At 35.6% G+C, this 24,733-nt stretch overlaps 1 protein-coding gene and 1 long non-coding RNA gene across 16 annotated transcripts in view; one reads left to right on the forward strand and one right to left on the reverse strand.

Moving 5' to 3' along the window:
* mub (poly(rC)-binding protein mub) overlaps positions 1-24,733 on the reverse strand; it is a 260,107-nt gene that overhangs the window by 114,525 nt on the left and 120,849 nt on the right. For 7 of the 15 annotated variants that reach the window (XM_073980221.1, XM_073980217.1, XM_073980216.1 and 4 more), the window contains exon 2: positions 18,777-18,815. The exons of the other annotated variants lie outside the window; for them this stretch is intronic. The gene's annotated coding sequence lies outside the window, so the exon portion shown is untranslated. The remainder of the gene's footprint in view (positions 1-18,776; positions 18,816-24,733) is intronic. 15 annotated transcript variants of the gene reach the window in all.
* On the forward strand, positions 6,036-15,530 carry LOC141400752 (uncharacterized). The gene is made up of 2 exons (XR_012412192.1): positions 6,036-13,350; positions 14,818-15,530. It is a non-coding gene; the product is annotated as an uncharacterized lncRNA (long non-coding RNA).

Below are 24,733 nucleotides of genomic sequence, written 5' to 3' on the forward strand. Positions count from 1 at the left end.
GGGTTTTTAATAATGTATCATCATCAAATAACTGCTTTTAAATTCATTTATATACAATAACAACAGTAACTTACATGCATTTGTATCGCTATCGGATAATATTTTAACAGACAGTGGAATCAGTAGTTATTTCTTGGCCTCTAAAAAGCCGAGAAACAAGTACATAGTTACTTACTCTTGTCCTACTTCCTTACTTGAATTTTGAAGGCCAAAAAATAACTACTTATTTCTGATGGCATGTCTATTACATTAGGGTTTGTAGGTCGGTTTTTACAGAGTATTTTTTTCCTGGCATAAAGTATAATTTCAATTTTTGCTCTGGAAGAACGTGTAACTTTTCGTAATTTTTTAAACATAACATTTAATAATATGTATAAAATAACTTCAGATAAACACATAAACTACATCCGCAAGCGATGTGTATGGCCAAATATTAAATAATGCCGACAAAAAGTCCTAAACCAATTAAGATTTATCTTTATCTCTCTTCAATCCATAGCAAGAAGACTCAACAGATCTGACTGCTAAGCATATTATCTAGTGTATACTGTACTGAAAGCAGGCATTTATCATTCCTAGAATCCTCATATGTTCTAAAAAGTTGTTTACTGAAATCTTAGGTACATTTTTGTAGTTGACGGTATCCCTAATTTTTGGGCGGTTGGGTATCTTTGTACCAGAATCGGAGAAAAAAGTGTAAAAATTTAATATTTTCAAATGTTTTTTGCTATTTTCACCTTTAAGAACCGTTCATAGACATTTCGCATGTTCCAGAAAGTTGTTCATTGATGTCTTTGCTACATTATTGCAGTTGGTTGTATTCTTGAATATTGAACGGTTTAGTATCTGTGGATCAGAACCAGAGAAAACAGGATAAAAATCCCATTTGCTTTGTTATTTTGACCTTTAAGAACCGTCTATACAGAGATCGTATGTTCTAGAAAGATGTTTATTGGGATCTGAGGTACATTTCTGTAGTTGGTTGTTTGCTTCAAATTTGATCGGTTTTATAGCTGCAGACCAAAACCCGAGAGATATTTTTGGAAGATATAGTCTTGAAAAATTACCCCTTTTACATCAAAGCCTTAAACCTTTGGAGGCCTACAACCGCGAAAGTTGATGAGATAGGGAAAAACGGCGAAACACGTGTCTTCTATTTTTGGGTCTTCTATCACGCTGCGGTGTCAGAATATGATTAATATTTTTCGTGTTGCACAGTGTTAGTTATTAAAATAGTTGTAATTTTTGGGCGAATATCCATCCTTTGGAAAAAAAATTCCATGGCTACAAAATCTAAACCCTCTCATTGCTATGAATTTTCAATTGTTACTCATTTGGGTCCAATGTTCGCAACAATAATAATAATAATGACAAATAACATGGGGCTACGTTCGTTATTATTTTTATTGGCAACAAAAACAATGTTATTCTTGATGGTCCTATAGTGTGTGTGTGTGTCTGTATTTATTTAATGTCAACACATGTTGTTAAAGTAATTGTAAACTTTGGCAGTGTTTATTATTCTTATGGCTTTTCATATTTAATACAAGTCCACAATACAGACACACATCCACATATAATACAACAAGCGCTTTTCCAACAACAAAATGTCCTTTGAAAAAAAACGTTCCATAATATGTGTGGGTCCTAAGTGGGCAATTTGTTTGTTTATTTAAATGTGTATGTACAAGTTCACTAGACGTATAAATCGGCAGATATCCAGGGCTTTTTATTCATTACGGCGTTTGTCAAGTGTAATGGGTGGGGATGGAAGGATGGATGCTGGTGGTAGAAGCAATAGAGGGTACATTGTAACGAGACAACCATTATGATGAGGTGGAGGACCATCATCATAAATGAATTTAAAATGTATATCAAACTGTTATCAGTGGCACTGACGACTATGATAACAACCCTCAAAATGTTAAGGCGAAAAAGGCCTTGACGGAGGCCTTTAATGAGGATAGTTTAAATAACAATGTGTTAGGAAGGTGGAAACACATAAAAGTTCCAATAATCATAAATATCACTATGATACAAAACTTAAAAAAAAAACAACAATTATACAAGGATTCTGATATACCAATTCTTTTTGTTGGAGTCCATGGAAGACGAAAAAATGTTCTTCGGGCTTTAAGATGCTTAGAAGATATCTAACAATATATCGATGCTTTACTTTCTCAACCTCGTGTCTTAAAAAATACAACTTTTCAGGAGAGATAAAAAACGACTTATCTTTTGATACATCGGTGTTTGAGTAAAAGTGTAAAAGGCAATTATTAGGGAATTGAGAAATAGCAGTAATAACATATTTATCTTTTTCCGTTTAAGCACGAAATGCATTTATTGAGATACGAGTTTGCTGCATTAACAATAATATTAATAACACCGTGCAGCATGAGCAATTTAAACATATTCTGACACTGCAGCGTTATAGAAGATCAAAAAAGAGGAGATACGTATCTCGGCGTTTGTAGCTAGTACATGCCATTTCACGTTTAAGGTCGCCCAAAGACTCAAGGCCTCGATGGTAAACGGTATACTTTTGTCAGACTGATATCTTCCAAACCATTAAGAATTTTGATTTACTCCCAAGGGCAAAGATTTAACTCATGCCATAAAGAACAAACATTGCAACCATATAAGCTTCATAAAACGTCATCTTGAAGGTCAAAATCGGTTATGGACCCCATAGCCTCGAGACCTTGATATTAAAATGAATATTGTTTTCTGGCGTATATCTTCCAACCCACACATTTTCGGAAAATATCGATAAATTACACTGTGCTACAAAAGTTGATAAAAAATATTCAAACGTTCTGTTACAAAATCCTATCGTGTTGGGGTCCATGGACAACAAAAATACCTTTGGTCCGTTTGGGTCACTTCGTTCTTTTTGAACTTTTTTTAATCTATTGTATTTCTTCAGATTGGAACGCCAATGTGTATGATTTTTAAAATATTACAATAACAGTCATATGCACTTACTTACATAGATCTCCAATCCTCTCTGTTTTCTGCTGTATTTTCCCAATCTGGGATATGTAGCTTTCTGATGTCTCGTTGCATTTGTTCGCTCCAATGAAGCTTTGGCCTTCCAGATCTGCGTGAACCTCCATGCGGCCCGTATTTATACGACTTTTTAGCGGGATCATCATCACCCATTCTTATGCCCTGACCTAGCCATCGCAATCGTTGCGTCTCTATACGTTTATCTATACGAATGTCATTGTATAGCAGATACAGCTCTTTGTTCGTACGACGTCGATATTCACCGTCAACGCAGATTGGCCCGTATCATTCGAATCATTTTTTTTCTCGAACACTCCAAGCACTGCCTTATCTGCTTGCGTAAGTACCCATGCTTCGGGATCATACATTAGCACTGCTTACATAGCCCAAAGTAGCATCTGTTGGCCAACACTATTCTTCTTCGTATTTCACAACTGATGTTGTTTGTTGTGTTTATGGCGGTGCCGAGGTAGACGAAGTTCTTTACTACCTCAAAATTGTAGATACCAACATTCACAGATGGTCCGAACTCTATGGACACTTTGCGCGTCGACACCATCCACTTGGTCTTCTCGCCGTTTACCGCCAGACCCACTTTATCAGATTCCCTTTCCACTTTTGCAAAAGTATCAGTTAATTCCTTTACCGATCGACCCATGATGTCAACGTCGGTCCTCAGTTAATGTCATTCAACAAAGCCGAATGAGCTTTACGGGGATACGAAATTCGCACATGGTTTGGAATACCTTTCAACGTAGGGGTTTGACAGGATGGTTTATAATCGACAAAAGGTGGTAGGTGTCGGTCTGCATCTCTTGGGCTTTCTCCAGGATTTGCCGCAGGGTAAATATCTGGTCAATGGTGGTTTTGCCGGATCTAAAGCCGCATTGGTATGGCCCAATTATTTCGTTGACCATATGCTTTAATCGTTCGCACAGTATCCCTGACACTATCTTGTAGGCAATAGAGAGAAGACATATGGCCCTGTAGTTAGAGCATATAGTTTTATCTTCTTTCTTGAGGACAGGGCACAGGATGCTCAGGTTCCAATCGTCGGGTACTCGTTCTTCCTGCCAGACGGTGCTAACTAGCTGATGAATACTCCTTATCAGCCTGTCGCCTCCGGATTTGAATAGCTCGGCTGGTAAGCCATCGGCTCCTGCTGCCTTATTATTCTTCAGACAGTTTATTGCTGCCTTTACCTCATTTTGCTTCGCCGCTATTGGTTGCCAACAGTTTGGAAAAATTTTCTTTCCATATCCTGAGCACACTATCTGTATCAGTTACCAAATTACCTTACTGGTCTCCACAGGAGTATGTGCCTGTACTAAAGCCATCCGTTAGCTATTTCACTCTTTGGTAGAAATTTCGGACTTTATTCTGGCTCCTGTACATCTCACACACTCCCGCTATTGCAGCACGACACTCCTGGTCATACTATGGATTCCTTGGAGGATGTCTCTGGCATCCAAGTGTGGATTTTCCGGATGTTTGCATTGAGTGGGCAATATTTTGCCATTGTGCTGATATATTATTGGGGCGAGGAGTGCTTTCATTAAGCAATCGGGATAGTTGCGTGGGCTGTTGTATTTACAGCCTACCGATGTCCAACTTCCGAGTTGTATCTGTTCGTGCTATATTTGCAACGTTTAGACGGGTACGTACCTTTACTGGCAAAAGGTAGTGGTCCGAGTCTATCTTTCGTACATCCAACACGCTCGATGAATGTCTTTCATCTATCACAACATGATCAATTTGATTTTTATTCTTTGATCTGGAGACAGCCAGGTGCCCTTATGAATATCGAGATGATTAAACCTGGTACTGCTAAATACCATGTTTTTGTCACTGCGAAGTCTATCACCCTCATTCCATTGCAAGATGTTTCACTGTGGAGGCTGAATTCCTCGACTGTTGGGCAAGAGATATTCTCCTTTCCAATTTTTACATTAAAACGCATAGAATAATTTTAATGTAATGGGCAGGACAGCACTGATATGTTTCTTCTAAGCGCTTGTAGAATATATCTTTGGTCTGTTCGTCCTTGTCTTCGATTGGAGTATGAGCCCAGAAAAAGCTAATGTTGAAGAATTTTGCTTTTATCCGTATTGTAGCAAGCAGAGATGGTCTGTATGACGATTTGTTAGGCTTTCGACAGTAAGAAAGTTGTAAACGTCGAAAACGTCATATACCCGTAGAAAACGTATAAAAAGTAGTAAACGTCATAAACCTCAAAAAATGTATGTTACCATCATATTTTTCACTTATTATTAATTCTGCAAGCCTGTCTTCGTTATTGTAGAGCGTCTGTACCTTTTTTGAAAGTACAGCCTATTTTTATACATATTTTAATTTTTAAAATTGCTGAAATAATTGAACAATAAATTAAATTACGTACTTAGCACGCCATGTATAATGTCCATCATCACTTTTAACTTTAAGTATACCGGGACGCTATAAATCTGTTCGGTAAATCCAAACTATAACAAAAGGAGACTTATAATAATGGGGGTTAGAGTGAAATCTTTTTATGCTTATTTTTTCATAAAATAGGATATCAAAAAAAAAATTATGAGTTTTATTATTATGAAAAACATCGATTTTTAGGTTCGTTTGTTTATTCTGTCAAAAACCTTGTTTGTTTGGCTAGGTTTACGACGTTTCCGACGTATGTAATATACGTCAGAAATGTATGTCAGATACGTCATAATTGCAGACAGACCATCTCTGGTAGCAAGTCTTTCATTCACTGGGGTGAAGCTGAAGACCAGATGGTTTAATCTCCGACTAACTGCAAATCCGCAACCAAACTCATGGTTTGGCCATAGCCATAATATAGTGCGTCACCTTAAGGTGTTGTTGTGACGCCTTTCCCAATCCATCGTGGTCCTGTATTTTTCAAAGTACATCTGCCAATGCGTGAACTGCACCTTCTCTATAAAGAGTGCGAACATTCCAGGTGAAGATTCGCAGATCATGGTCCTTAAAACGTTTGCGGGGTTCGTCAACTTTAGAGGGTTTTTTTTACTTTTCTTTAGTTTTTTCATAGTAGATTGCTTTTTCTAGGAGAGAGTTACTAACCTGACGCCCAAATCCAAGTTTTTAACGATCTTATGGGCGAACGCGCGGCGCATGTTAGCTCACTACCTTTACAGATGTAAAAGGCAGCTCCCCAGGTGACACCACGTGGAGGTCAGTTTCCACTTGAGATGAAAGAAGGGGACCAAGATAAAACCTGGGCTTTGCAATGTTAAAGCAGATCAGGACTCTTCCTTGTTGTTGCAAAATTTGGAACAACCTAGTATTCAGTTCGAAAGTAGCCGCGCACCAGCCATATATGGTGGTTGTAGAGGTTTTTACAGCTTTTGGACCATTTTCTTAAGAAGTATGGACTTTCCTCTAAAACAATTTACCGTCGTAAGCGGGGAAGCGATTACAAGTTATGCAAAACATCACAGCGATTCGAGTGCAGGTCTTGAACTGCACTTTTCAACAAAATTTTTATGGGAGATACCCGAAGAAGTGAATCGATATAGTCCAATCTACATATGTCTGGTAGAAGTATTACGATGTGCACAGTATGGACTAAATCAGCCAGACAGACAGACGAACATGGGAAAATCGAATCAAAATTGTCTGAAAAGGAATTCGACCAACCATAGACGGGGTCTAAAACCATTATAATCATGAAGCACATTTTGGTCGTATGAAAGTGATATACCGTCGTTAGCCTAAAGGTTTGGGTACAAAAACATTTTAGTAACTTTGATGTATTTCGAACTGCTTTAGGTTGGTTAATATAGAATTTCAGGCTCTCAGTCCTACATTACAATGTCGACTAGGAAATTTAGGTACATTAAGTCAGGCTAGGATCAGTTTCCAAATGGATTTTTTCTGTAATTTGACGGTGACCTAAAAATACATATTTTTTTCGATAAATTTATTTATTTGGCCATCCCACCACATTAATTATGTTTCTATTAAAAATGCCCCCTTTGCGAAGGGCCTTAAATTATGCACCAATATACCTGCCATTAATTTGTGCGTTTCTATAGTTGGCAACTTTTAATTAGTTTTCATAACTGAACACGCATATATACATACACAGTAATATTCCCTCCATTGCCACCACTTCTAAAGGATAGAAGGAGGGAGAGAAAAAGGGAACGAACTGACTCTGACTGCCAACAGTAGTACAGAAGAACATTCATCAACATCATCAAGGGAAAACGAAAAAGGGATTCACATACATTTTTAAAATTTTATTAATATTTTATAAATTCAGTTTACTGTGTTGTTTGTCGTTGTTGTCCACTTGTGACAATATTTTAAAGTCAGAAAGAGTGAACGAACATCGTGAGCGAGAGGCATACATATTCCTATATGGCTTGTTGACAGCCAAGTGTAAGGAAATCATATGTTCCTCATGATGAGCTACATCATCCTGATGCCATGACATTATGTTATGTATATCCTCACTTCCATCTCCATTCCATAAAAAGAAGGATGGATGGATGTATACATTAATTAAACATTAAAAAATCGTAAATGCTTTCATGTATTGTACATATTCATGTGTGTTTGTGTGTGTATACATTTTAATATAGATTTTAATAAAATATGTGAAAATGTCGAATACGAAGGAATAAAGAGAAGAGTTGTAAAATGGGATTAAAACATGATACTCTTGTTAACCACAGATATCGGATGCAATATCCTTGTTCGATTTAATCGATTTATTTTTTGGTATTCATTCATTAATTCACAATACATGAAATATGCATTTTAGCGGCAACATAATTATTAAAGTCTATTAATATAAATTTTATAACATAATTATGTTTGTATATGGTTCCGGCGGGACATTATTAAAACAATAGTGGGCTTGCAGTTGATTAAAAAATATGATGACATACACAACACATTCGTGGAATCGATATAATTATTAAACTTAAAAAATGTCATAAAATTGTCACCTCGTAATTTGTTTGATTATTTTCTAACTCCGTCAGAGTTGAACATATCACACTTTTTGTTTTGTTCCCACAAAATTATGGTAAATAAACAATTAAACACCTTTATGAGCTAGACATGTTCTTGTAATTTGTTTTGTCCGAGTTTTTAAACACGCGATATTTTATGGGACTATTATTATCACAAACTTCAGCGGGTTCTTTCTGATGGCGGTGGGTGAAAATTGGCTTTGACCCCAAAAAAGCGAACAAAATAATTTCATGATAAATGCAAAGCAGTAAAATAAACATAAAAATTAAGAACAAAATACTATGTATGAAAATAACCACTATAGATGTTGAAGAACTTTAATTTAGGGAAAAATGTTGGTTTATAAATAACATTTCTTTGCCCATGATTGCCAACACCCGATAGAATCGAAAAAATAAATTATTAGTAGGCTACTACACACAAATTGGATGGTGAAGGCATTCGGCAAGCGCATGTGGTACAAGTTTCCGGACAGGTGTTTAATTCGAAAAAATCAACATTAGGATTTCGATATTATCGACCTCGGAAGTGCTATCTTCGAGAAACGATATCAACTTGGATAAAATAAAGACCAGATTGAACGGATAAATATCCGTCGATGTAAAATACATTTCATTTAAGAAATTAAAGTTCGTTGACAGAGAAGTCACTCAACAGCCGATATGACTGATGAGCTGCCTAAAGCAACAACGAAACCAGATGAGATAATTTGGTGGTAGTGTGGGTTCGAATCTCCGGCTTTCTTTTTTCACTTGAAAAAAACTTCGATCATCAAGCTGAACTCTAACGATTATCTTCGCTTTAACAGGAAAAATTTCAAAATAAAAAACCCTTATTCTATATTCAGTTTTGGGAAGAGGAAAAAGTCAGCGGGGGCCAAGTCCGGTGGATACGGTGGTTGAGGCATGGTAGGGGTTTCTCTTTTGGATGAAAACTCACGCACTAGCATTGATGTGTGAGCTGGTGCGTTATCATGGTGCAAAATCCATTTTTGATTTTTCCACAATACAGTTTCTGACGAATTGCTTTGTGCAAAAGGCGCATGCCCTCAAGGTAGTATACCTTATTGACCGTACCACCTTGTGGCAACAACTCATGATGCACCACGCCATTTTAGTCGAAGAAAACAGTGAGCAATACCTTCTTATTGATTCATTTTTGTAAAATTTGAAAGCTGGAGCGCATGATAAATCTTGAACGGATACACCGATTCGGTCCAAAATTAGTCCCTCGTAATATGTTGTCCACAATCAGATCAACTTCGAAGATGGGCTATATCGGTCCACTCCCTCGGGTAACTCCCTCACAATGGTTCGACATTTTTGTTAAAGTGATGTAAGGTATGTTCGAGGATTCTTTAGAAACTTTTCCGAAGGTACTCCTTGTGGTCCTGTTTACCGCGATATTACGCCCAAAAATTGGCCACATGATTCTGAAAACCCCCTAATAATACAGAATATTGGTTGTGTAGTCGGTATTTGATCTGCCCATACATCTCTCTATATTTGCCCTCGTTAGCCTAAAGGCTAAAGGAATTTTCAACGCGTGCTTAAAATTTGCGTATACTCCCATAGCCTGCACGGGTGGTTTTTATACACAAACCAGGTAAGGCAAGTTACGCAGTACCAAAATCTTATCGCCCGATAAGTTTAACATCTTTTTTACTCAAGACAATGGAACGGACAGTCGACACCATGATCAAGAGCAACATCCCCAATGACATGTTGAAATATAAACAACATGCATACGTAAAAGGTAGATCAGTGGAAACCGCATTACATGAGGTAGTACACGACATAGAGAGGACGGACCTTCGAAATGAAGATGTACACACTCGCAGTTTGCATCGACATAGAAGGTGCTTTCAACAACGTCAGCACGGAAACGCTGATCCACTCCTTAGACGAATTTCGTGTAGACAGAACGCTGAGGAACTGGATAGACGACATGCTAAGGAACAGATGGATAAGCTGCGCGCTACATGACGTAACAAGAAGAGACAAAGTAGAAGAGTGGGTCACTACCATAAATAGTCTACTAAGGTCCTTAACCAAGGAAGGATTTGAACCAGTCTGTTATGCAGACGACGTTATAATACTTCTAAGGGGAAAGAATCCAAATCTACTTTGCAGGAGAGCCGAAGAGGCTCTAAATATAGCTTACAACTGGGCTAGACCAAGAGGTCTTAATGTTAACCCGAAAAAAACAGAGTTATGTCTTTTCACTAGGAAAACGAAATTGGGCTCCGTCAAGGAACCAGTTTTCCTGAATAAGACATTAACTATATCTCCAACAGTTAAATATCTGGGGGTAATTCTAGATAGGAAACTCAAATGGAATGGCCATATTCAGGAAAGGGCTGCCAAAGCACACAGATGTTGGTCAACTTGTAGAAGGGCTATAGGTTCAAAATGGGATTTTAATCCTAGAATGATACACTGGCTATACAGAAGCGTAATAAGACCGATTCTTACTTACGCATCTGTTATATGGTGGACAGCTATGGACAAAAAGTACAATGTGGAAACATTGCAAAGAGTCCAAAGAATGTGCTGTCTGGGCATTAGCGGGGCGATGAGGACTACACCAACTAGGGCTTTAGAGACAATTCTATTTGTCCACCCGATAGAAATACAGGTAAAGTATGAAGCAGCCATCGCGGCTATAAGACTGAAAGCGATGAGCGAGTGGATCGAAAGAGACCACCAATGCATATTACGGTTCACAACGGGTGAATCTATAAATCAAATAGTATCGGACCGGATACCAGAATCAAGTGAAGTAGCTCTGTGTGAAGTTCTAATACCGGACAGAGATATGTGGATCGATGGAACCCTTGCACAGATCCCCGCTGGAAGCTGCGGGTTTACGGACGGGGCTGTGTTAGGAGGGAGAACGGGTCTGGGTCTTTATATCGTAGACACGGAAACGAGGATCTCCCTTCGTCTGCCGGATCATAACACGATCCTCCAGGCCGAAATCCGAGCGATCACAGAATGTCTGAACTGGTTTAAAACAAATACAAGGCCACTCACAGTTAACATCCTTACGGATAGTAAAGCAGCAATTAGAGCTATAACAAGTAAGGCAACAATATCGAAAACTGTCTTAGAGTGTAAAAATTCAATTAACGACTATTCCCATTATGGCTCGGTAAACATTATATGGGTACCAGGACACATAGGGATTACGGGAAACGAAGTAACAAACTCCTTAGCAAAACAAGCCAGGGAGCTACCTGCAGTAAGTCTAGACAATGCCAAACCTTTAAAGGCGGCGCGTATAGAACTAAAAGCTTGGTCAAAGAATGCTCATGTATCCCTATGGAATAACCAGTGTTGAAGCGAGTTCAACAGTTTTGTAAAGGGTTCCTTCCCTTACTGCAATTAGAAGTCAAAAGGCGCCAACAGAGCGTCAGCGGACACGTTCCAGTATTATTTCTTTTATATTATTTATTTACTTTTTTCTAAACAGTAAATTTCTCTCTTTCAATCACTAATGTTTTGATATTTTTATTTCTGTATTCTAACTCATGAAGAGCGAACATTATAACATTTTCTATCTCATTCTCTATTTATTTATATGTATGTACATAATTTAAAACACATATGTACCGTTTTCAAAATTAGAATTAGCAAAATCTTTTTTAACATTTTGTAATTTAGTCAGTTAAGTTTGAACATTGAAGGGAGTTGGTCAAGGAGATCCAACCTCCAATAAACATTAAAAAACTTCAACTCAGGTCTTTTATTTGGGAAAAGACTTTAACCCCCTTGGGCCTCCACTATAAGGCTTTGGAGCCCAACATATGGTCCATTCGAGCCTCCTATATGGTATTAGGAGTAGGTGTACCAGTGAGCCTCCTACGTTGAGATAGGAGTATAAAAATACAGTCCACACCAAGCCTCCTTCATTGGGTAAGGAGCAAGTTTACTGGCGTAAACTCAAGTCTACAGCGACGAAAGTTTCATTCGAGCCGCCAAAATTTGGTTAGGAGCAGAATTATCATCGATATCCTTCACGAGCCTACTAGGTTGTAGTTGGAGAAGGATTTCCCGTGTGAATCTTCAGTCCACAAGAAGCCTCCTTCATTGGGTTAGGAGCAAGTTTACTGGCGTAAACTCATTATCTACAGCGGCGAAAATTTTGGCGTTAAAAATTCCAAATAAAGAAGTCAATTCATTAACTGCAGCGGCGAATTTTTCGCAAAATTTTCCCCAAGAAGCCTACTTTGTTTAAAGGCACAAATTCATCGAAAAAAGCGGCGGAAATGTTTCTGCCGAAATAAATATATTTTATGAACGGAATATAGTATCGAACGAAAATAGCAATTGCTATTATCATTGCTCCCCATGCAAAAATTAAAATCAAACAACGTTTAACAACCATCAAATTTTAATAAAAGCAATGCAGCAGGAAGAAGAAGACTATTGGGTTTATTGAGAGAAAAAAACATCTTCAAATGCATCAACCAAATGTTTAGTAGCATTGTTCTTCACTAGGGAGAAAATAGCGTTTTGGTTTCATTTAAAACATACAAAGCAACAGGTGTTAAAAGCATTGGTCTCCACGAGGGAGCATCAATATCATCAAGCGAACCATCATAAGAAAGATAAATAAAAACACCAACAATATCATCCGATTCAATCATCTAAAAGGAGAGAAATAAGAAACACTAACAACGGCTGTAGAAGACACTCATCCCCATGAAGAAGGAAGCAGCAATCCCAACAAGGGTACGTAAAAAATAAAGAAGAATTTGGTATGTATAAATGATTTATTTGGTGTTTTTGTTATTGTGAATTTCATAAATGTGCACATCGGCTGGAAAAAATCACTCAAACAACTAAAAACAACTCGCGCTCTAGTTCTCAATTATGTAAATCAAAAACCGTTACCGCAAATGTACTCAAACTCTCTAAAAAGACAAGAACAAAAAAAAAGTCGGCCAAGGAATCACTAAAGAAACAACAGAACAATAGCGAAAGAGCAAATAGAATTCAGTATGTTAAAAGAGAAAGGTGCAAAATGAAATCAATAAATAAATGTCAATGTTCTAAAAAATTAAATGGAATCAATTACTCCGCGTGAACGAACTGTCATAAATAAATAAAATAAAATTAAACAGATGTATTTCTCTACGCGAGTAATAAAATATATTACAACAACAACCAACTAAAATTGTAAATGTAAGCGCAAAACAAAGTCAAAAGTAAAAAATTAAAAAAACGTTTTGATCGTTCGTCCAAATTAGAAGCAGAAGAATATTAACCTTTTAAAGCAACTTTATCAAAAAAAAAATATTCCACGCGAACAGAAATATAAAAATTAAAGGTAAAAAAACTTTCATATGCAAGAAGGTGTTTAAAGAATAAAAAAAAAAATCTGTGATCGAAAAAATCTATGTAACAACAACAAATGGATATTGCACAAAAATCGTTGAGCTGCTGTGTGCCTGCCACGGCTTTTTTGTAACAAAACAAAAAACCATAATAATAAAATTGTTGAAGGAACAGCTAAGCATAAAATAATTAAGTTTTCTGTACCAATGGTACAGGGTTGCCACATGCTTAAAAATATTAATTATGCGGGACAAACGTAAAACGGATAAAAATTAAAAGAACGTGGGAAAAATCGATAGAATTTTATACAAATAAAATAATAAAATTAAATAAAACCTTACTAAAGAAACAAAAAGCGTATTTAAATAAACGAAGAATTACAAGACAAATTGTCGAAAATCAATTCAAAATTAAAGACCATTCAAATAAAAATGTCGTTTCGAAAAAAGTTCCTTTTTGACTACCACCAAGTAATTTGTTTCTGCAGTCAATTCGAAAAAACCAATGCTGAGAAGTTAAGCGTCCATATGCTATGGGTAAAGGAACTTGAATTAACCAGAAGATGGCACTTACTAATATCAAGCTATGAAGCTTTAGTTATGGCCGATGGAAACGAACACTTTAATTTCAATGACGCTAATGCTGAAAAATTTGAGGATGCCTGTTCAGGATATCAGATGTGCCAAGCTAAAATATTGACTTTAATTAGCTCACAATTCCCAAATCGGCCGAGTATATGTTCACAAAGAGAATATGCTTTTCCCTTCGAGGGCGGATGTTCTAAATGGGCTGCATATTATAGAAGCCAACAAATAGAAAACAGTTATAACACCCAGTTCCTACGAGATCGACAGGATTCAATTAAACAGAATGACAATTTGGGCAATGTCACAGGCATATCTGATGAAAAAGCTAAGAAAAATTGTCATTTCAAAAAGGACGAAGCTGTAAATCCACTTGATGAGGAGAAACAAAGTATATTACAATTACCGAATACAAACATCTCAAGACGCACAAGAGAAGCAATTGAAAAATACAAACCCTTATTTTTAAAAAATCTGAGTCCCGACATTTTCCATTCTGTCGCACCTTTCCATTTACTACATTCTATAGTTAATAAATACAAAGTTAGCGGTGCCTATTTTCTTTCCCCTGGAACGTTAAAAACAGTTTTTGACTGCAACATTTTACTATTAAATTGGAGGAAACGCATAAAAATTGATTTCCACATACTCATTCGAAATTAAAATATGTATCTGACAAAAATATCAATCAACAAAATTAAATTGTGGGGTCGCGCAAACGAAGTTTAGTAGAGTTCAGACTCAAAAATATACGATAACCGAGTCAGCTCTAAAAGCGTACTTATCCAACGCAGACATGCTTGAGGCACACATTCACAAAGTATAAAAATTCCAAATGATCATTTGTACGTACATATCTTCTTCTTTATTTTCAGATTGCTTGTGGAACACCAGCCTCTAGCTTAAATTTTGCAAACGCTTTTTGATGATCGGTCCACTTCAATAACAATGAAAACATGCCGGTGGTGGAAAAGCTCACATTTAATGTCCCCGATTCAGAAAGTGGACCTGTGTAGTCACAATGTCAACCTTACAAATTGTCATACAAGATTTTTAGAAATTAAAATCAAAGATTCTACACTGCAAACCCTCACGGTAAAGCGATAATCACGGAAATCACCAAAAAGTTCCTGCATTGCAAATCTCATTTGTTCGTGCTACCGTCATTTTCCACAGTGAGGCGGGAGTATGTTGAAGCGAGTTCAACAGTTTTGTAAAGGGTTCCTTCCCTTACTGCAATTAGAAGTCAAAAGGCGCCAACAGAGCGTCAGCGGACACGTTCCAGTATTATTTCTTTTATATTATTTATTTACTTTTTTCTAAACAGTAAATTTCTCTCTTTCAATCACTAATGTTTTGATATTTTTATTTCTGTATTCTAACTCATGAAGAGCGAACATTATAACATTTTCTATCTCATTCTCTATTTATTTATATGTATGTACATAATTTAAAACACATATGTACCGTTTTCAAAATTAGAATTAGCAAAATCTTTTTTAACATTTTGTAATTTAGTCAGTTAAGTTTGAACATTGAAGGGAGTTGGTCAAGGAGATCCAACCTCCAATAAACATTAAAAAACTTCAACTCAGGTCTTTTATTTGGGAAAAGACTTTAACCCCCTTGGGCCTCCACTATAAGGCTTTGGAGCCCAACAACCAGGAAAAGGGAAAAACTACAAAAATCCTATGGGGAAACCCAGACCAGGACAAAACAAGTGACCTCCTAGTGATGAGTAAAAAGGATATCAGTAGACTGATCGGTGTCCTCACAGGGCATCTAGGACTACAAGCGCATCTGCACAGTATAGGCTGTGCAGAGAATAGTGAATGCAGGGCATGTGGCGAGGACAACGAAACGTTGGAACACTATCTCTGCCACTGCCAGGCTTTCACAAACTTGAGAACTCAACTAATGGGAAACGACATAATTACAGGACTCGGCCATATCAAGGACATCGGGTTCAAAAACTTGAGGGACTACGTCAATGGAACTCCTAAACTAACAACAACAACTTCCAGGACACATAGAGCGCACAACAGGCCTCTTCTGGCTTAAGTGTATGCCCATTCTTTTTAAGGACATGTGGTGATCTTGCCCGATATGTTTGATATCTAAGAAATGTTACGGAATGTTCATGGGAAACAATGTTTTAAGTGTTTAAAATAAAACAAGTAAAAAAGTGTTAAGTTCGGCCGGGCCGAACTTTTTGATTGAGACGTTTTTAACCACTGGGAACCATAAAAGGCAAATGATATGAAGGTAAAAAAATGAAATCGTTGGTACACGCAGAAAAATATATGTTAGAAATATGTTTGGATCCAAACATAATTTATTTGTGTCCAAACAAATATATGTTTGCAACATTTTGTAACATACCTCAATTTTATTTGTTTGGGTACCAACATATTTTTTATGTTAGAACATATTTTTTATGGGTGGAAAGAGGATTTTTGTGAAAGAGAGTAACAACAGGGCTCTCGCGACTGCGGAATGCTGTTTTATAATAACGGTGTAGTAGAAGACGCAGAAGCGAAGACGGGAGGATAAAAAAGTTTGTTTTGCTTTGATTGTGTATGCGGCCAAACACGAGTGTTTCGAGCTTTGTTGTTGTTAACCAACGTAGTAAGCGAAGAGGAAATGAAAAAAATGGTATGAATTATGTTGTTCATTCTTCTTCAGTTTTTTAAATTCCTACTTATTGCAATATGCCAGATGCCGATTGCCCGCTGATGATGATACCTATGTGTCTGTTGTTGCTTTTGTGTTTTGATTTTCTATGCATTTCATACCACCATCATTGATATATGTCTGTATATGTTAGTGATAGCCAGTGCTTACCGAGAGCCAGCGAGCATACATTTCAATGTATTTTACATTGAAATTTACGCTCCCTTGATCTCAGTAAGCGCCCACTGGTGCAGGTGTTTGTTTTTTGCTTTTGGGTATGTATTTATATTATATCTTAACAAATATTTATTTGCACACGCAGAGAAAAAAAATATGATTGATTCAACAATATTCGAAGAGCAAAATATGTATTGTAAAGATATTGTTAGATTCCGCATGTAGTATTGTGAATCCAACAATCGTTTTTGTTAATTACTACAATTGTTTTTGTCATATCCAACAATAGTTTTTGTCTGCTGGACAATATTATTTTCTTTTCTTCAACAATTTTATTCTCTTCTCTCGGTATTTGATGTCGTGGTGAAAACAACAACTTTGGTGAGTTTTGTTTGTATGAGTTCCCCTTATCTTTGTTTTTTTTTTATTTTACCGCTGTTCTTTTTTTGTGTATGTACACCATGAGAATCTTGTTTATATTTGTTTCTTCTTTCTCATTCTCCTTTGCGTTTTGATAGTTGAGTAACACCACAATCTGAGAAGTGTTTTGTTCGAAATTTATTGTGTGTGTATTTGTTGTGGTTTCATGGTATTCCTTATGTTGGGGTAGGTGCTTGAAGGATGAGCGCAATGGAGTAGTTAAGTTTCTTCATTCAATTTGTTGTATCTTTTGTTAGAACTGGCAAAAGCTGGTCATGTGTAGTGTTTGTTAATGCTCATAATATCCCCCCATACCATTGCTATCGCAAACGATTCGTTTTCGAATGTTTTTCGATAGTTTTGCGGATATTTTGTTCGAAAACGACACACGAGAACGAATTGAAAACGATTCATTCGTCGCTCAGTTTGTGGCAGGAAAACCTTCGATTTCGAATATCGTTAATAATATTATTAGCGAATGAAAGATGATAGTTTTTACGACAGTGGCGAAAAACATATTTTGTGGAGTTTTTTGATGTTTCTGTTATGTACCTTTTCCGTTTTTATTTCTTTATGTTTGCGACTCGATATGTAACTGTTGATAAACATTGTTGTCTTGTGTTTGGCAACCTACCCATATGTTGTCTTTATCAACACTTATTGCCTATATTATACGTAGCATTTATATAGAAATTATTTGAAAAAAGCAAATGGGAATTTTTTACAAACAATATAAATTTTTTTTGAAACAAACAAATTTTCTAAGTAAAAAAATGTTTCTCGAAACAATTTTTCTTGTGAAGAAAAAACATTCGCCAAATGTTCGAAAACGATATCGTTTTTAAACTTTTGACGAACAAAAGAACAACGTGCTTGTGTACACCCGAAAAACATTTGCCAATTCTTCGAATGTGATATCGTTTTCGAAAGTTGTGCCGAACATTCGAATAATATCCGCAATTGGTATGAGGGGATTATACGTGACATTGATACCAAAGTTATGTGTAAAGTGTATAGGAGAATTATATACGATAAAATCAAAAAATTCAGTAACAGGTTTTGTTGGGTTGACAATAGTTTTTGTAAAAATTTCGCAAGTTGGTTTTGTTTTGTATATTTGGAGCAAACGATAGTATTTTTGGATTTGCAGTTGCAATGCTTGAACAAAACAAATGAATTATTGGAACAAAAATAGATATTGTTGTTCCAAAAAAGGCGAAAAATATTTTTTCTCTGCGTGTAGTTAGTCTACTATTCAGGAGAAGCTTCTTTGCAATCATGTTGTTCTGTTGAAATGTAATTTAAAATACAAAAACCGATCCAAATCTTTGTTGTTCTTGGAAACCCCTCCAATTCCAAGCTGAATATGGTGGTATCCCATTAAAATTCGGTCCTGTAGCTTAGCACTTAAACATATTACCGGAAGAATAAAAATGGGATAAGGTATAGGACCATTATTTTCATGTAACACAAACGATTGATACCGGAATCAAGCTACAAAATCTTCCCTGCATAATGGTTTTGTAGTTTTTTATAATAAACCGAATAGTATAAAATTACTTACTGTTTAACGTCATTCAGATATTATTATTGAGATTTTTACCTGAAAGTAATAAAAAAACATATTTTAAATATTTTCGATCAACATATTAATTTGAATATTTTATTGAAATAACATATGGATTGGGATCACAACGATAACCAAGATGAATTTTTCTACCTTTGCATTAAAGACAAACAAACGGAATAGAATATTGTATATAAAAATATGTGTGAAACTACATATTTTTATATACAATTTTATATACAAATCAATGACATGTAAATAATGTTTAAATATTTGGCAAATTGAGAAAACGTTAGGCACAAGACCAAACAAATGTTCGAAACTATTATGTCCATATTTCAATTACCAATTTTTATTTGAGACACATGAAAAATCTACAACATAAGGATGTCAAAGCATCAGAAAGAAATAAAACGAATATATGTGAAAAGGCCAAAGTACCAGGCAAATTTTCCATTGGATTGCAAAGACAGTGCAAGGCAATGTGAAAACGAAAATTGCATCTCCGAAGACAAACTAATTCGTGTGAGTGTCTAGCTATGCAATTTTCCATTTGTTACCCACGTCGTTGCTCTATGTTTTTCTTTTCTCAAATATTATACCAAAGGGAGGAAGGAAGAAGAACAAAAAATGTTCAGAAAATTTCGTTTAAGTCACAGGAAAAAGAAGAAGAAAAAGAACAGCAGATTCACAACAACAACAGCAACAACAAAAAATGACAATAAAGAGAATATGCAACAAAAACACTACTTTGCTAACAGAATATAGTACGTAGATGTATGGTATGAATATTGGTGTTAAAACACGTTACATACAAGGCTTTGAACTTACAAAAGAACTTTGAAAAAAAAAATAGTAAAAACAACAGCAGATAGTGACAAAGCCGACAGTGCCTAAAAAGCAAGAAAAATAACAGATCTACAAACTAACCTGCATATCTACATATGTACATACTTCGATTGGAAATGCATGTACATTAGGGTTGACTTTTTTAGAACCTCATATCCCAGTATCATATTTTGATGGGCTTTTACCTAAGATTAAATAAAATCTTAAGATATAAAAGCTCCCCCACAGAAAGCTTTTAAAGTTTTTATTATTAAATGGGATGAACGTAAGTTTAGGCATTAATAGGCAAAATCTCATTTATTCCCGCTACTGGAAATTATTTTTGAGAAAAAAGGTCAAAAACTCATAACCCTAGGATGCAAAAAAAAGACAAAACGAAGAAGCAATTACCAGTTCTCATCAAACATATTGCAACACAGTTTTTGGTGTATACAGTGTCTAGCAAAAACAAGTAAAAACGTGTTAAGTTCGGCCAAGCCGAACTTTTTATACCCTCCACCATAAAATATTCTGAAGTAAAACGGAATAATTATTTTCTTTCCTATCCACAATTTTAGGAGGAGATATTCCGTGACCACTTATACCTAAATAAGGTAAAAAATCATAAAAAATGTATTCAATCGGTCGGGAACCTTATATGGGGCTAAATCAAAGTATGGACCTATGTTTTTGGTGGAGAAGTTTTGTGCCCACTGGGAAACTCAAATGTCGAATTGCAGATACTTGGATCAAAAATTGTAGCTAAAATCCAAAAAACCGAAAATCGTGAGATACCGTTATATGGGGGCTCTACCAACACAGTGGACAGTTTTTCGAATTACAGACAGTTGGGTCAGAAATACCGAAAATGGGGAAGCACCGTTATGGACCTACGTTGACAATTTAAAAAGGGGGTGGCTATACAAAAACATGGACCTATGCTGGCAGTTTTTGGTGGAGATGTTGTGATGATGTGACCACTGGGAACCTATGGCCACTAAATGCCGACAAATAATCCAAAAAATATATGGTGAATAAAACCGAACACTTTTGAAAATAGTTGTTTTTGATTTGATTTATTTTTTTGGTGCGTTGATGCTGCCCCTCAGCAAAACATTTCAAAAGTGGAATTATATAAAAATTCTGTGCAAAGATATGCTCATAACTTCTTTAACATTGCTCCAAATTGAAAACAATTTGTATTTGCATGTATTTTTCGTTTTTTATCATCTATCTAATAAGAAATAGATGCAACATTCGCGTTTTAATATTTAAAATTTATTTTAACACGGATTGTACTCTTCGTTTTTTTGTTCTACGAGTAATTACAAAAATTCTAAATTGTTCATAATTTTTTAAAAATTTGTCAAAAAGCTTTTTAATTTGGACCAATATTATTTTTTTTTAAGAATTCGACATCCGCGCAACCGTTAGCCAAAAAATCTGAAAACTTACTGAAATGCTTTGCTGAGGAGCATTATCAATGCAGCAAAAAATAATGGAAATAAAAAACCATTTTTTTTTTCAAAAATGTTTTACTCAGAACTCCCCGTATCGCTCATTTACTCAAAGAGTGGCATAACTAAAAAAATGCGTTTTCTGAGTTAGCAATTCTATTTTTTATCCTATGTCAAATGTTCATGTTGATGTCTCTAAAACGCAACGAGTTACAGCTGGTTTACTAGGATGTTGGCATAAATACGTTTTTTAAGTATATGAAGCAATAATTCGTTTATTGTTTATGTAACATTTTTTAAGTTGGGAAGTCAAATTTCAATCTTCAACTGCATTTTTGAGATGTGTCACTCTTTGAGAAAACGAGCGATATGTTCTACTAGCGGAACCAAGTCTGCGTTGCTGGCCCGTACTTTTGTTTTTTAATAGCAACATTTTATGCCTTTTTACTTTCTACCTCATTTCTTCGGGTCAATTGATAATTGATAATAAACTGTGTTCTCGATGTTTATCCTAACGTAACGTATTTATAAAAATTAAAAAAAATCTTCCGCTTATTCTTACGCTTTTTGTGGCATTGAACGTCACCATTTAAGGCAATTTGTTAATACACCATTCTTTCTTAATAGGGGAGTTTCGTGTCATCTCCGAAATGCATGCCTTCGTGTACCATGACACATTTCAGAAAATTTCATGAAAATAGGTTCGCTAATTTTTCCAGATACAGTGTTTTAAAAATAGGGCACAGGGGAGGCACGCCACACCCTCCGAAATTCATCAAAAAATATTTTCTCTTTTCACCATGAGACAACTTTAAACATTGTCTGCAAATTTCATGAAAATCCCTTCAGTAGTTTTGTTAATATAACATATTTAAAAGGTGGGCGTGGTCGGGTCTTTAGAACCCAAATAAGTATGTAAGGCAGCGTTGCCGACAGTTTTTGATTGAAAATCGTCAATAAAATTTGGAAAAACGTCAAAAATCTTCAACATAGTCCCAAGCTAGGTTTCGTTACCGCTTAATGCGAATTTTTCGCTTATAGTTATGACAATGAGATTGACTAAATTAAATATCTAGCCCACAGAAGTAAAGCTAACTTAATCTCGCTTAAATACCGCCATAAAAAACTTTCACCAGATGGGTATCGAGTTTGCAACAATGCAGCAAGGTAAATACACTGCCAGTTTTGAATGACAGTTTGCTCAATGTCTTTCGGTCATGGCTAACTAACTGACCTCTTAAAAAGCGCAGAAAGCTGGACTCCTACATTTTTCACAACGAAATATACGATTTTCATCCGTTAATAATCCTAAACGAAAATTGTCAACTGATATAATTCGAATGTGAGGCAAAAAAGCTCAAACTACCTGTATTCCAGATATGTACTTAAATATAGCCAATCTGGCTGTAAATTGCTAAGAACATTAAAAAAGCTCATAAAATCGAGTTTGCAACATTGTTTCTTTAATTTCTTTCGTTGAAGTTTGGTTAAAATATAGTTATCCTGTTTCTTCATTTTTTATTGTGTTTGCTGCTGCGATTAAACTTTGAAATTCGACACGGTGTGCCACGCTCACGAAAATTAAAAGCATATATGTACATAGAATTGAAAAACGTAGAGGTTGTTGTTGGGCAGAAGTCATAACTTCTCGCTCCTACCACTTCCCTTACCGCCCACTTGTTGAGTAAACATAACAAAATTAAAACTGTCAATAAAGTGAATTACTTTACACATAGTACATCCATTTTTTTGTGCGCTAGATCTACCTTTTCTGAATATCTATTAAAAGGCTCGCAGAGGGCCTTCCCCTTTTAACTTCTGATTTTCTAACAACTAAACTTATCTTTCCCAGAAATTCCTAATACGACATGATTTAAAATACTTTCGATCTTGTTGCGCTGACGTAACCGATCCTGTAGTCGCTGTTCGGACTATGATAAGACCATTTCATTGAGTTAATATATAATAATACCTATATAATTTATTTAATATATAATTTTATTTTTTATTTATGATAAGACGAACAAAAATATAATATGCACAACATTAAAGTTGACACTGGTTAAATGGGGAATACATACAAGTTAGCCACAAAACTGACATATAGAAGCCTTGCAGTTCTAATGCTCTTTGTAAATGCTGTATTATTTATTTTTTTTTAATTTTCGCAAAAAAGTAGAAAGAAGAAAGACACCAAACCAGTTAAGAAATGTTTTGGTTGAACGGTTAGATTGATAGAATAGACGTAACCATGAATGACAGCCACTGATGATGTCTGTCTCCGATGTTGCACTTGTACACGACAACGACGACGATGACGTCCAGTAAAAACAAGAAAATAGATTGAATTGAAGGAGCTTAGAAATGCAACAAAAAAACATCGCATACAAACAGACGACAGCAAAAATTCAAGAAATCTAAATTTGCAGTTGTCTCAAGAGAATAATGAATAATAATAATGTACAGGCGGCACAGAAAGACACAAAGCCGGTATTGAGCTTTAAAAGTAATGGAAATAGAAGAAAATCTGGAAAACGAAGAAGAAGAAGAACAACAACTAGAAAATCTAAACCGGTTGAAATATGATAGATATGTACATATAACGGTCTTTTGGTCTTTGGCGACATGCTATATTATTGTATGCATGTTTACCGCCAACAACATGTTTTTCTTGAAAATCTCATATGCGATATATGATCCGTTCGTCGTTCTTCTGCTATTGTGCAGATGGTACTTATAATCCGTACAATATTTAATGCAGAACTGTAGTTGTTCATACAAAGATAGTGAAGAGAATAGAAAAAGAAGAAAGAGCATACAGACTATTTTGTATGGTGTGGCCACATTTTTTAACAGATTGTAGTGCAAAATCTTTTGGCCGCGAACAAAACAAAAAGCACTCTACTAATCACTTTAAAAAAAAAAAACGAAAAAAAATATTTTTTTTATTTTGGATGAAAATCGGATGTTTTAGCCGACTTTCGGACCGAATTCGGTCCGAACTCTGATGAACTATCGTATAAATTTCTGATTTATTTACCGACTTTCGGACAGCTATCGGTCCGAATTCGGAAGTAAAATCTTATGAAATTCGAAAGTGTTTTAGTTAAGAAATATCCAAATCCTATAAAAGTTTATCTATTATAAACATATTAAAGGTTTTAATATCATCTTATGCCGTGTTAAATGCGGAAAACAAACTGTGAAGAACAACAAATTCGTCAACACGATCTGTGGAAATACATGTCTTCACATGCAAAAAATGTTCATACACATAAAAGTGTTAAGAAACTTAACTTTGGCCATATACAAATATAAAATATAGTGTTGAAGTTTGACTAAGAAAATCTTTACTTTCATTAACTTCACAAAAATAAAGAAATATGTATGCAACCGATCACTATGAATAACATTCAAACACTATCATGCATCAACACGCATAACAAAAATAAACCAAATTTGTTCTCCGATACAGAAATTAAAAGCCGAGCACTCAATTTTTCTTCGTACTGCATCAATGTCGGCACATCAACAATTACACATTTACAATGTGCGAGCGAAACATGTACAATTCCTTTCTCTCTGCTTATTTACACTTAATTTTGCCAAAGCAGCACAAGAGAAAATAGAAAAATTTCCTTCAGAGAGGGAGAGAGAGGACAGGAAAAA

This window comes from Musca autumnalis, unplaced genomic scaffold (genome assembly GCF_047663935.1).
Source record: "Musca autumnalis isolate F117 unplaced genomic scaffold, ASM4766393v1 scaffold_4, whole genome shotgun sequence".
Taxonomy (NCBI): domain Eukaryota; kingdom Metazoa; phylum Arthropoda; class Insecta; order Diptera; family Muscidae; genus Musca; species Musca autumnalis.